Below are 9,431 nucleotides of genomic sequence, written 5' to 3'. Positions count from 1 at the left end.
TTCTATAAAATATCTGTCAATAATATTATCAGCGAAATGACCAAATATCACTTCAGAAGCTATCAGGCTAACATGAATTTTGTTTGGTTGCATTCTTTTATAAATAATTCTCCTTTTATCCATCGTCCCCAGTCGACACACATGCACATGTACACTCACAGGCCGTCCCTGGAGGGCGACCCTTTCCCAGGCTCCCTCCTCTTTCTCTGAGCTGCGTTCAGCAGGGACCAAATCATGAATGAACGACCTGGAAATATCACTTTTTCAATTGACCCATGTGCGGAAGTGGAGCTGAGAGCCGGGATCATTATGTTTCCCAAGGTTCATTCAGTAACAGGAGAGAGAGAAAAAGAGTTGCACATGAGGGGAGAGGGATGATAGGGGTATGACTCCACCCAGCCAGCGCTTCCTCCCACCCCCACACTTGGGACTCTGCTAACGTGACATCATGTCTCTGTCACAAAGCAGACTACATTGTTGTCAATGACTGGCTCAAACTTTTTCTTTCCCTCCGTCCCTCCCTTTATCCCTCTTCTCTCTTCCTCTCCCTCATGCCCCCACCCCCCATTCCCCTTGTTCTCCCTCTCTTTTTGTTTTGTTTCCATGAACAAGAAAGGGACGCCACAGTGGAGACAGGAGACATCCTTCCTCTCTCTGGCCATTAAAACAGACAGCCCCCTCCTCCCACCCAGTTCTCTGTCTGAATAGACAAACCTACAAACAAGCACCGCAGCTTTAAGCCCCCAGTATACTGCCGCGTGCAAAGACCTTTAATTTCATGATCTTGTGCACGAAAAGAAAAGACAAGTACTTACAAACACGCATATACATTTGTAACACCGGCTTCAGCGGCACATCACTGGGAACTTCATGAAGTCATAATGTCAGCACCCAGAACATGCTTGAAGTTGTATTTGTATTACAGGACAGCTTATTTTAGAATGTTTGATTTTTATTACTATACTTCTTGAACCTTCTCGGTTCCACCGGCACGTCTTCCATGGAGGAAGCTGAGTCGGGGGACTTCAGGGTTGGTCTGTTCATAACGTGGCTGAGGTCATCGAGGTCGTGACAAAGCTCCGCGGCAGCAGGGCTCTGGGGTGGATGAGATTCGCCTGATTTCCTTCAGGCTCTGGACGTTGTGGGGCTGTCTTGGTTGACACGTCTCTGCAGCATCAGGTGGACATGAGGGGCAGTGCCACTGGATTGGCAGACTGGGGTGGTGGTTCCCATCTTCAAAAAGGGGGACCGGACGGTGTGCTCCAGTTACAGGAACATCAGTCTTCTTAGCCCCCCTGGTAAGGTCCATTCAGGTACTGGAGAAGAGAGTCCCATCGTTGGTCAAACGTCAGATCCAGCAGGAACAATGCAGGTTGTGTCCGGGCCGTGGCACACTGGATCAGCTCTTTACTCTCACTAGGGTCCTCGAGAGGTGGTGGGAGTTTGCCCATCCAGTCTACATGTTTGGTGGACTTGGAGAAGACTTTCGACCGTGTCCTCAGGACATGAGATGTGGTTTCTGCTATGTTTGATCTCCATTCATTGTCATGCCACTGATGACTTTTGGTGTTGGTGCAACGTTTAGCTTTTTGAAATATTTAGCCTTTTCTGACATTATTTTCTCACAGAAAATGAACTGAGCTCATTTTACCTCCTTCAGATCTTTGGATGTGTTTACAACCTTTTACTGCTCCTTTCACATTCTGTTCTGCTTCAGCTTCTTTTAGCTCCTGCTGAAAATTTTTAAAAATTCAGCTAATTTCAGCTACTTTCAGCTACGTTCAGATGTTTTGTGATTCTGTCTGTTTCTTTCTACTAACTACATCATTTTTGTGCTTCTTCTAACTTTTTTCTGAAAATTCTAGCTTGTTATGCTCCTTTCAGCTTATTTCTATGTTTCTGCTAATTCGGTTACTATTTAACTGTCTTTTAAAAATAATTTTAGCTTTTTCAGCTAATTCCACATCTTGTTGCACTCATTTAAACTTGTTTCAGCCTAGTTCAGCAAATATGTGCTCTCTCCACTTCCTTTTTGTGGTTTCAGCTTATTACTGCTTTTTTAGCTACTTTTCAGTTGTTTTGTTGTTGTTGTTGCTAATTTCAGTTTTTTCAGATAATTTCTACTTCTTTGGACTCGTTCTGCTTCTTTCAGCATAATTGGACAAACGTGTTCTTTCTGCTTTCTTCTGTTAATTAAAGCTTGTTCTACCTTTTCAGCTACATTTTTAGCATTTTTTAGCTGATTAATTTGTTTTCAGACAAATTCAAGTTTTTTGTGGTAATTTCTGCTGCTTTCAGTAAAATTAGATTCTTTCTGCTAATTTCAGCTTGTTATGATCCTTTCAGCTTTTTTCTACTAGTTTCAGCTATTTCTGCTGCTATTTAGCAGTTTTATGCAAATTTGAGCTTTTTCAGCTAATTCCACTCAGAGTCAGTTTCTTTATTTACGAAGCTGTGTGCACAGGGTCCCAGTTACATCCAACAAAAGTATAAAATGTAAAATAAAAACAGTAATAAGATCCAAGATATGAACTAAGAACAACGTTAACTAGAAATACGCTAAGCACGAATTCCACATTGTTTTAGTTTATTTCAACTATTTCCACTTCCTTCTTGTAGTTTAAGCTTCTTACAGTCTTTTCAGCTACGTTTTGCTAATTTCAGCTATTTTTAGCCCATTTCCTAATTTTTGTTTTCATTTCTGCTTATTTCAACTTAATTCAGCAAATATGAGTTCTTTCTGCTTTCTTCTACTAATTTTAGCTTTTTCTTTCATTTCAGCTACATTTCAACATGTTTTTAGCTAATTTCAGCGGTTCTTCAGCAAGTTCTTCTGGAATACGCACTCATACTGCGTTTTCACAGGAAATGCCGTTTGTCTGTGAGTTAACGAGTTGTAAGCGCGTCATGACTCGATCAGACAGACTGGTTTATTGTTGGATCAGTGCACGTTTCCTTCGGCTTTATCTGGCAGAGAAGAACTGCAGTCACACTCGAGCTCAGTGAGTTTAAGATGAATGCAGCTGTAAAAGCCTTCAGCTGACATGACAGCTGCTAAGTGATGACAGCTTTTGTAAGTGACCCTCTAACTTCCCATAGCTTCTTTCTCCTGCCCCCCCCCCCCCCCCCCCCCACTGACCATTAACGGCTACATTTGGCCAAAGAGCCTTTTGGTCGTGCTGTCTCCTCAGGCCATGAGTGACTCCTGAAACCCAGCATCCTCACCCAACTCAAATTATTAGATCAGGTCTCCAGGCCTTTGTTTCCTGTTTGTTTGAGGAATTATAGGCATCCGGTCTGCAAAGACGAGGAGGAGAAAACGTTTCTGGCCATAGAAAATGGAGCAGCTACAATGCTTCCACAAAGCTTTTCACGTCTCCTTTCTCTTACCAATAGCTCGTAGTGACACTTGACTCCCCGTCTTTTTTAGCTGTGCGTTTATTCAGGCGTCTCCACGGGACGTGCAGCTCTTTAGTGGACGGCCTTTCAGTGCTGCACTTTGAACACAGCCAGGTTCTCACACCAGCAACTCTTGTCCCTCGTGCATCCAGCCACAAACAAACTGTATGAATGTAGTCAAACGCTTTGAACAAGTAAAGCTTGAAATCAGAAGATGTGACAGGAAAACATGCAGTTATAATATTGTTGAATATTACAATAAAAATGTAAACCCATATTTTCAATATTTGTTTGTTTACTGTCTTTATGACCCTCACAACACTCGCTGTTGTTGTGAGGGTCATAAATAAAGTGACTAGTAAACTGATGTTAGGAGCATCTTTACCACTTCCTGTTAATCTGGTAATCTGGATTATTCATTGCTTTTCATTCAACCTTTATTGATACAGGCTAGTGTCAGTAACAACGTGCACGTACAGCTGATCATTTTCTTCCATTTATTTTTCCAGTTCATAAACTTTCTCTTATGAATGTCCACTGTTGTCCTCACCCTTTGTTAAATCAGGTCTCTAGGTCCTCGAGGCTCAATGAGACCAACTGTAGGAATAAAGCTGGAATGTCCCGATCGTGATGTGCATGAAAGTGTTTGTGGAGCTTCTTGTCTCGGAGGATTTTTTATTTTGCTCGTTTACTCCTGCAACATAACCTGAGAGCTCCAGTGGGACAAGATCAGCAGAAAGTGACACTTACCTCTCATCCAGCTGCTGGATGATGAGGAATGATTGACAGGCTTTAAACTGTGGCTCGCTGTGCACGATTTAAACTCTAAATGTGATTTTATTCAGACAAGATGAATGTGTTCATGGTTAAAGGTTAACTCTGCACTTCAGCCAGTCGGCCTCTGGATATTTGTTGTTTCACCTCTGATGGAACGAGCGAGTAAAGTTAAACTTGATGCTGTGATTCATGTGATTCATGGGCTACATTCGGCCGGAGAGGTTGTTCGAGTCTTCACCTTCAGTGATTACAATGATTCTTCACATATTTCTAGGGGGGCTTGCCCCCCAGTGTTGACAATGGCTCAATGGGGGACACTGGTCGGGGATCTGGGGGTCCTCCCCCAGAAAATATTTAATAAATTAAATGTAATTTCCTGCATTCTGGTGCATTTTAACTTGTGATTAAACATCTACGTTTACCTACAAAAGTAAACACTTGATGCAATAATTATTTTAATCAGCGCGGCACAACAAGAAGTAGCGCTAAGCTAGCGGCGCGCAACACAGACATGCTAGCTAAGATGCTACAAACATAGCGCTCTGTTTACATTACACAACTTAATAAACCCTTTGTATAAAATCAGTTTAGTTAACTGATCATTACAAAGAATAAACTTATGCAACCAGAAGTTGTAACATATATCTACAAATAACACAAAACAAAGCACAACTAGCTTTAAGCATTAACCTTTAAATTAACCATTAATTATATGATGTAATTATGACAGAAAACGGAGGATTTACGTGCAGTTACCTTCGTACAGGCGAACATGTGGTACTTCCTGTTTATAAATGTTGTAATCAGCTGATTGTGAGGTTGGCCGTAGGCTTTTATCATCTTTTACATTTTTCCAGACTCTGTTTAGGTTTTGGAAATGGAATAAACTGTATTCCACTCAATACAGTTGAGTTGTACAGTTGCAATTCACTGTATTGCAGCATCAGGTGGACATGGGGGGCAGTACCACTGGATTGGCAGACTGGGGTGGTGGTTCCCATCTTCAAAAAGGGGGTCCAGAGGATGTGCTCCAGTTACAGCGGCATCACTCTCCTCAGCCTCCCTGGTAAGGTCTATTCAGGGGTACTGGAGAAAGTCAGATCGTTGGTGGAACCTCAGATCCAGGAGGAACAATGTGGGTTCCATCCTGGCCATGGTACAATGCATCAGCTCTTTACTCTCACTAGGGTCCTCGAGGGATGATGGGAGTTTGCCCATCCAGTCTACATGTGTTTTGTGGACTTAGAGAAGACTTTTGACCGTGTTCCTCAGGGTACACTGTGGGGGTGCTCCATGAGTATGGGACTGGGGGCCTGTTGTTACGGGCTGTTCAGTCCCTGTACAAGTGGGGCGAGAGTTTGGTTCACATTGCCGGCAGTAAGTCAGCCTCTCCTGGTCTGCTCGTTGTCACTGATTCTGTTCACATGTGGGCCTGTTGGCGTCATCGTGCTGTGATCTCCAGCTCTCACTGGAGCGGTTCGCATCCGAGTGTGAAGCAGCTGGGATGAGAACCAGCACCTCCAGATTTGAGACCATGGTCCTCAGTCAGAAAAGTGTGGATTGTTCGCTTCAGGTCGAGGGTGAGGTTCTGCTTCGAGGGGAGGAATTCAAGTATCTCAGGGTTTTGCTCACAAGTGAGGGAAGAACATAGCATGAGATTGGCAGACGGATTGGTGCAGCATCTGCAATATTGTGGACTCTGTACCGGTCCATTGTGGTGAAGAGGAAGCTGAGCTGTAAGACAAAGCTCTCTGTTTACCGGTCAGGCTATGTTCCTACCCTCACCTCTGGTCATGAACTCTGGGTAGTGACTGAAAGAAAGAGATCGTGGATACAGGAGGTTGAAATGAGTTTCTTCTACAGGGTAGCTGGACTCTCCCTTAGAGACAAGGAGAGAAGTTCAGTTATCAGGAGAGACAGAGTAGAACTGCTGCTCTTCCACATCCAGAGGAGACAGTTGAGGTGGTTCATCTGGTAAGGATGCTTCCTGGGCGCCTCACTAGGGAGGTGCTTCACGCATGTCTGACTGTGAGGAGACCCCGGGGAAGACCCAGGACACACTGGAGAGACTATGTCTCCATATGTTGGTCTGGGAACATATTGGAGTCCTCCCAGAAGAGCTGGAAGAGGCTGTGGAGAGATATGTCTGGACCTCCCTGCTCAAGATGCCGCCCCGAGACCTGAGTCCAGAACAAGAGGAAGATGATGGATGGATTCCACTCTCTAAACACTCAGGGTAACTGTCTGAATTCATGTTCACGCTCACGTTTAAACATTTTTTCTGATGATTTTTCATGAAATCCCTCTGACTGCAAAGTGTTCATAACGCCTCCTTTTGCTCCAACAACTGCTACTGTTGGAGGAAAAGAGGGTGGAGCTCCTGCAGGTAAGAGGCGTTTACCTTCGGGACAAATTCAGTTAGCTGATTGGTCAGTTGCTGACAAGCCTGCTGGATTGATTGACGGAGGATCCGACTCAAGCAAAAAAAAAAAACATAATAGATTTTACTGGACTGTTTAAGACTGACATCATTTATTCAAGATTTATTTCAGATTTATTTCAGATTTATTTCAGATTTATTTCAGATTTATTTCAGATTTATTTCAGATTTATTCCAGATTAAAGAGAATCTAAGGTTAAAAAAATGAGCTTCCTTACAAAATCCTAATGATGGTTTCTTAATTTTTCAGTGGTGCTGAATTAAAATTTAGGGGTGCTTGAACACCCCCAGAAAGAGGCCACTGGTCCTGTGATTTGGCTTTTTGGCCCCGCCCCTGGTATTTCCTGCCTGCAGATTGGTACACCTGCCGTTCATCTCATCATCATACTGCTACTTATGATCTGCATGTAACCCGGCTTGGTTAGAGGCTTAGAGCGCCACCAACACACCTTATAAAACAGATTTGTGTGTAACTTTCATTCATTCAACCTTTATTTAGACAGGTAAATCCCATTGAGCCTCGAGGACTCATTTACAAGAGAGACCTGAAAACCATCCATTCATACATCCATCCATTTTCTTCCGCTTATCCAGAGTCGGTTTCATCCTGGCCGTGTCGCACTCGGCTGCGAACCGCTCCAGCGAAAGCTGTAGATCACGACCTGATGAAGCCAATAGGACCACATCATCTGCAAAAAGCAGAGACGCAATCCTAAGGCCACCAAAACGGATCCCCTCAACACCTTGGCTGCTCCTAGAAGTTCTGTCCATAAAAGATATGAACAGAATCGGTGACAAAGGGCAACCTTGGCGGAGTCCAACTCTCACCGGGAACAAGCCCGACTTACTGCCGGCAATGCGGACCAGGCTCTGACACCGGTCATACAGGGACCTAACAGTCACTATCAAAGGGGCTGGTACCCCATACTCCTAGAGTACCCCCCACAGGGTCCCCCGAGGTACGCGGTTGAACGCCTTCGCCAAGTCCACAAAGCACAAGTAGACTGGTTGGGCAAACTCCTGCGCACCCTCCAGGACCCTGCTGAGAGTGTAGAGCTGGTCCAGTGTTCCACGACCAGGATGAAAACCGCACTGCTCCTCCTGAATCCGAGCTATGACTATTCGACGGACCCTCCTCTCCAGAACCCCCGAATAGACCTTACCAGGGAGGCTTAAGAGCGTGATTCCCCTGTAGTTGGAACACACTCTACAGTCCCCCTTTTTGAATAAGGGGACCACCACCCCGGTCTGCCAATCCAGGGGAACTTCCCCCGATGTCCACACAATATTGCAGAGTCGCGTAAGCCAACACGACCCTACAACATCCAGAGCCTTAAGGAACTCCGGGCGAATCTCATCCACTTTAACCACCCCCACTATAAACAGTGTAGGTGGTGTACCGCTTTCCCCCCCTGAGACGCCGGATGGTGGACCAGAATCGCCTCCAAACCATGCGGAAGTCATTCTCCATGGCCTCTCCGAACTCCTCCCATGCCCGAGTTTTTGCCTCAGCGACCACCCGAGCCGCATGTCGCTTGGACTGCCGGTACCCATCAGCTGCTTCCGGGGTCCCACAGGCCAAAAAGGTCCGATAGGACTCCTTCTTCAGCCTGACAGCATCCCTCACCAACGGTGTCCACCACCGGGTTCGAGGGTTACCGCTGCAACAGGCACGACAACCTTGTGGCCGCAGCTCCGGTAAGCCGTCTCGACAATAGAGGCACGGAACATGGCCCACTCGGACTCAATGTCCCCCACCTCTCTTGGAACATGTTCGAAGTTCTCCCGGAGGTGGGAGTTAAAACTCCGTCTCACAGGAGACTCTGACAGATGTTCCCAGCAAACCCTCACAATTGGGTCTACCAGGTCTGACCGGCATCCTCTGAAAACCTGCAAACACCTGAGACCATAACTGAGGTGAGGTTGGTCTCACACCGTTGGAACACCATTCCCTACATCTAAATTAATCAGTCAAAAATCATGTTTTAAAAATGCGGGCAGTCGTTGAAACGACTGAAGCAGATGTTCGTGATTAGCTGAGACCTCCAGGCAGATGGGCTACAACGTTCTCTCCTCCAGGTGCTGAGTGACACCAAGAACTCTGTGGTACTTGAAGCAGACTGAGGTCCCTCAGGTTCATGCAGATGGTTGAATATTTCTGATGCTTTAACAGAATCTAGTGGTGTCCTCAACACCTAATCAGTAAAAAATACTACTCTTTCTATATTATGCCCAAGAAGCTTCACTTTGGTGATGAAACACATTTCCACAAGTGGTAGCTTCAATCTGTCTACAAACGGTTTTGCCAGTTGATTCTAGTTTGTAGGTGTAAAAACATTTCTGTGGGGTTATGAGTCAAGACACAGATCTAAATGTATCGCCCGATCATTGTACAGCTGTGTATGATTGTCTAAACGTACCATCAGCTGGGCAGCCATGATGACTTCATGCACCTCAAACCATAAATGACAAGATGTTTCCAGTCAGGAGTTTCACCAGAGCCTACCACCCAACTTGGTGCTGACTCAGAAGTGTAAGAGTGATTCAGGTGATGTTATTAGGAGTCATGAGTTCAGCCATGATCACGCTCAGTGTTTCCATTGTCTGCTGCTGTTTGACAGCGACACACACCCCTTCTAACAGCTGCTGTCCTCTAAAAACAGCAAAACAACTGCTTCATACTTTTATAGGTAAGAGGTGTAAAGTATTAAAGGTACATACTGACTCATGCTCAGTAATGCAGGTAAAATAAAACAACAACAACAAAGTAAAGTCAGGTCCTCTGGACGGGTTCTTTAAGTTGAACAAGAAGAAG

This window comes from Nematolebias whitei, chromosome 16 (genome assembly GCF_014905685.2).
Source record: "Nematolebias whitei isolate Nwh7 chromosome 16, NemWhi1, whole genome shotgun sequence".
In the NCBI taxonomy this organism is placed as follows: Eukaryota; Metazoa; Chordata; class Actinopteri; order Cyprinodontiformes; family Rivulidae; genus Nematolebias; species Nematolebias whitei.
The sequence above is the reverse complement of the archived record's forward strand: the minus strand, read 5'-3'. Positions refer to the sequence as shown.